This window comes from Cupressus sempervirens, chromosome 3, assembly GCF_028749045.1.
Source record: "Cupressus sempervirens isolate cs-2001-9-10 chromosome 3, ASM2874904v1, whole genome shotgun sequence".
NCBI classification, from domain to species: Eukaryota; Viridiplantae; Streptophyta; class Pinopsida; order Cupressales; family Cupressaceae; genus Cupressus; species Cupressus sempervirens.
The window spans coordinates 620,666,833-620,672,380 of record NC_143120.1 but is presented as its reverse complement, the minus strand read 5'-3'; positions in this window follow the sequence as shown (position 1 = coordinate 620,672,380).

Here is a 5,548-nt window from a genome sequence, read left to right as displayed (position 1 = left end):
TGTGTAGAGGAGTAGAGGATAAGTTGGGTTAACTTTCTTCAAAGTGAACATCCTTCTCCACAAAAATTTGATGTGTCTCTAGATCCATAAGTCTATAAGCCTTCACATTGTCTTCATATCTGATGAAGGCACAAGGCCTAGTTGCTGGTGCTTAGAAACTCCTGGAAGATAGGTTTTCCCATGCTAGACAATCAGAGACTCTGAAGTGACCCACAACTAGTTTTTTGCCACACCATGCCTCAAAAGGAGTCTTCCTATCTAAGGCATTATGAGGAGACCTATTAAGTATGTGAGTATCACTGCTAATGGCTTCAAATTTAAGTGTTGGATCAAGAGACCTGGCTTTTATCATGCAACTTGCCATGGTTTTTAGAATCATAATCCTAAGTGCTACAACATTTGTCTTGTGCAGACTGAATGTTGGTGGATTCTAAAGATCAATTCCCTCAAGTTTGCAAAAGTCCTTAAGTCTTCTATCTAAATATTTTTTCTCATTGTCCACCCTTAGAACCTTGATGGCTTTCCTTGATTTGTGTTCAACATGAGTTTTGAAGTTTTGAAGCTTATGAACCACTTCACTCTTGTGATGAAGGAAGTAGACCCAAGTGAATCTTGAAAAGTCATCACCAAATGTGAGGATGTAGTGGCCTTGGCTGACTGAAGTCACTACAAAGGGTCTAGCTAAAACCATGTGAACCAACTAGAGAACAATTGGAGCTCTAAAAGACTTCCCTTTATCATGCTTCTCCTCAAGATGCATATCCACTGAACATGATGAACATTCTCCCTTAGAAAAGTTGATGTTAGGTAGACTTTTGACATATGTCTTGAGCAAAGTTGTTGAAGATAGTGAAAGTCAAGGTGACTAAACCGCTCATGCCATAAGTTGATGTGTGAAGTAGAGTGAGTCAACAAGGCTTTAGAAGGAGACTTAGGCACAAAGTGGGAGAAGGAATAAAGCCTCTTGTCATCATTGACTTTCCCTACTACAAACAATGAATCATCTCTTAGACTGCACACCATCACTGAATCTGGAAGGAAATAAACTTTATGATCATCTCCAAGGTGAGTGATTTGGTAAACTAATAGGAGATTGGAGCTAAGGTTTGGAACATAGATAACATATTTGAATTCCCCATTTTCTATTTCCACATGTCCTTTCCCTTCAACTTCCATTTTAGTATCATCTCCCACGAAGATGTGTGGTATCTTTGATTGCTTCAATGAAAAAAGTCTCCCTTTGAAGAACCCATATGATAAGAGGCACTTGAGTCAAGTATCCATTCCAAAGAAGAACTTGTGTTAGCCATAAGTGCTTGCCCTTTACCTTTTGAAGAGGTTGGAGTGGGAAACTTGGAAGTACTTGGCACTTGAATCTTGTTATTCCTAAGTAGGTTTTCCAACTCATTGATTCTTTTTGTGTTGCAATGATGCTCGTCATGATTTGGCTTTTTGCAGTATGCGCAAAAGGGTTTTTCCTTCTTCTCATTACTTCCCTTCTTGTTGGAAGAAGAATTTCCTTATTGTGAGGAGGATTGTTGTGTCTTAGATTGTGTTTTCTACTTCCATTGCTTCTTGTTGTTGTTGCTTTTCCCTCCTTGACTTGATTGGTGCTCATCACTAGCCACCAAGGCTTTGGTCTTTGATGACTTGAGAAGTCATAAATCCATCAAGTAAGATTGTTCAACAATCAACATCTTTGTGAATGCATCAAATGTAGGCTTTTGGTAAGTAGATCCCATGGTTAACCTGTGAGTATTGAAACTCAAAACAAAGGAAGCATACTCTGAAGGTAGCCTCTTTAGGATGTGATGAATCAACTTGTCACCCTTCATGGGATTTCCACAATCTTTAAGTAGTGCCCTATACTCATTTGCTTTGGTGATGTAATCTTGAATTGTGTCAAAAAATTTTGGATCCAAGAGAAGTAGATCATCTTTAATCTTCAATCCCTTTTCTTCATCCACCTTACCATACAATGATTTAAGTTTGTCCCAAGCTGCTTTGGATTCTATACAACTGGCAATGTGAAAGAAGAGATTTGTATGAACACAACTCTTGATAGCTCCTAAAGCTTGTTGGTCTTATTTTTTCCATTCAATGAGTTCTTTAGCATCAATAGGTTTGGTAATTGTACCATCAACATAAAGACTATATCCTTTTACATTAATCTACTCCAAGCGATATCTTTTCATGTAGAATAGTTGCATGAAGTTAGAGGAGGAAATTTCAAACCCATGATGCAGAAAATCAAAAGAGCACAAAAGAGAGACACAAGAACACAATACACACGCCCCCTTTTTACTCAATCAAAAGACGCCCCCAAAAAAGATGATTTTGGCACTTTATAAGTAGTGTGTGTACAATGGGCCACTTGTCAAAATGAAAAAAATGGACTTTTTGATTTTCCTTTTACAACTACCTTATGAGGCCAAAATCTGTCACTAAGCACTATAGCTTAGATGTACAATAATTTTGAAAAGTAATCAAAGCTTTACAATGCAAAAAAAAGTCCTAATTCTAAAAGTGAGATTTTGGTCCACATAACCCTAGAATCTGACCACAGATCTAGAAAGTAGATGAAAAATAATGCACTTTTTAAAAATAGAACCTGAAAAGGTGACCAAATGTGCTCGTACGAAGCATTTAAAGTTGCAAAATGTAGGATTATGCAAGTATAGTTGCCAAAAAACACAATTTCTACAAAATCCCTTCACCAAAACTAGAAAACAACATCACCACTAGAAAATTCAGGAAATTCTATCCAATTTCAAAAAAAAATGAACTTGAATTGGAGTTCGGATGTCCAAGTTATGGGCTTGCAAAGTTAGGCTGCCAAATTGAAAAGCAATCTAGAGAGGGGCTAGGTAGGTAAACTGCACGATTAAATTTGAAGATCAAATGGCTATCATAGAAATTATAAATGACCCATTTTTGATAGTCAAATGACCATCAAATTTAACCTCGTGCCTGGATAACGTCAGCAAAAAAAGAGCCCCCTGTTGATGTGTCTGCTGATTGGATGTTGACTGTATGTTCGTATAGTACAAAATATGAATTGGAAATTTTTTGTACTACTGACATGGCACAAAAATTTCTATTGAAGATGATGTGCATGCTAATGTGTCAGTGGTTTGATGTGGTGCTGTAGTGGCTTGGTGGGGTCTTTATATCTTAACATGTGGCAGGATGACGTGTCACTCCTGCTGACTGGGGTGTATCTACTAAGGTGGCTATCTTCCATGTTGCAAAAGGAAAATTAGAAACATGTCCTGCACTAGCATGTACACCTTGGCAATTGTGCTGCGATGGTTGGAGGCCTACATGGATGCTATTGTGTGTGCAAAGGGCAGTTGGTAGGTGGTGACAAATCTAATAACCTTTGCCAGAGAACTTGAAGTGTGGGTCCCAAAAAAGAAAAAATAGACTATCACTAGTTGGAATAAACTTTCACATGCCAAAATATGCTACACTATGGGCAAGAAATGAGATAGGTGGGCAAAAGTTTGGTGACTGCTAGGAAATTTCAAACTCGTTGGTGAGCCGATTGTCATCACTAGAAATAATAAAAGCTACATGTGCCAAATTTTCAAATGCCAAAAAATATGGATATGGCCAATTTTGTTGAATACATAGCCAGAAAGGAAGAAACTCACCGTCGATGTCACGTCGGGCCAAAAATCAAAGGGTGTGCTAGAATTTAGTTTGTAGGCACAGAATATTCACTGTTTGATGGTGGGAATACTGTTTTCCATTGTTGGATTTTGCATGAATTATCCCACACACATCGTGGGTAAACATAAATAGGTGTTTAAAAGTGTAGGCCTACAGTTTATAAAACAAATAAGCCGTTGGCTATGGTTGCCGATGGGTTGAGGATTTGGCCGGTCTAGTGGACTTTGACTCGCTAGATTGTGGTGGGAATGCCAAATTTTTTGTAGATGCCCACTGAGATGTGGTATGACCTCTGGGCTAAATTGAGGAATATGTTTGTGGAGATAAAATGAAATAACCTATGATTAAATAATAAACCCTTCAAATGGCAGAGTCAGGGTGTCACTGCTCAGTTCTGTTAAAAAAAAATTCTTTGCTGGTTACCCGAAGGGCAAATATTTTTGAAAATTCTGACAAAAAAATGTAGAGAAATAAAAAATGTAGATTAAAAAATTAATTAAATCTACAAAAAATGACCATACCTGAACTAAAAATTAGGGCCTCTAGGTTTCGATTTGTAAAAAGATTTTGCCTCATGGTCAACTTTGGGCCAAGGTAGCTGAGTTTATAGTTGATCTTCACCGATTCAACATTCCGAACACAATGGCAAGGTTAGATCTGGCTCTTGATGCTCATAATTTCTGTAGTACTCCAGATTCAAGCTAAGGTGTTGAGGCAACAGTGGTCTCAAACGACTTTGTGATGAGAATATCACCAAGCTCTGATACCATGTAAGAATTTTCCTATGGGAAAAATTCACCCAGGAACTAAGAACTTAAACACAAGCACAACTGTAGACTAGAAAGAGAGAGTATGATCAAAATGATGGTATATTCATTCAATATGCAATGTATAAGTACACTAGGAGTGCCTATATATAAAGGCCTTTAAGATACATCTAGAATGCCTCATAATTAGCTACATGATATGTCATAAAACTAGGCACATGTCCACCAGATATGGGTTATCCTCCATTAAGCATGGTGATGAGAGGATAAGCCTACAAGGGTGTGACACACAAATCAGTGTTGTAGACACCATGTGCTAAAATAGAGTTGCATACTCCTGTGTTGTCAACATAACAACTCAAAAAGGTGTGCAAAATCCTAAGTGTCTCACAAAATAAAATAATAAAATAATGCATTAGCCTAAGTAAATTTAAGTAAGTGTAAATAGTAAATACATATTTACACCAACAATCTTGAAAGCAATCTTCCATTCATCTCCTTCTCTAATTCTAATATGATGATAGCCACTCCTCAATCAATCTTGGTAAAATACTTTTTTGCACTGAAACAATCTAGTATGTCATCCATCCTTAGCATAGGAATCCTATATTTCACAGTGATCTTGTTAATAGCTCTAGAATCAATACACATTCTCTATTCTTTTTAGGTGCTAATACAATAGGTACAACATATGGACTCAAAATTTCTCTAATTAATCTCTTTTGAAGAAATTCATGCACTTGTCTATTCAATTCTTCATTCTTAGTAGGTGTCAATCTATATGGTGCTTTGTTTGAAAAACTAGCTCCAGGAATTAGATCCATACAATGACTTATACTACTTACTGGAGGTAAACCATCAAGAATATCCTCTGCAACAATATCCCTATACTCGTTCAACAATTCTATAATTTCTACTGATGCTTGGTCAAGATCACCATTTTTTGCTGTCACTTAGTCATTACTACCAACACTTGGTCCTCTAGGAACTATAGTAAAATAAACTTGATTCTTCTTCACTTCTTTTTCAAATTTCTTTCCACTAACCATGCAAATTCTCATAGTAGTACACTTAACCTCATCTAGACTTTCAATCAAAGGTAGTAA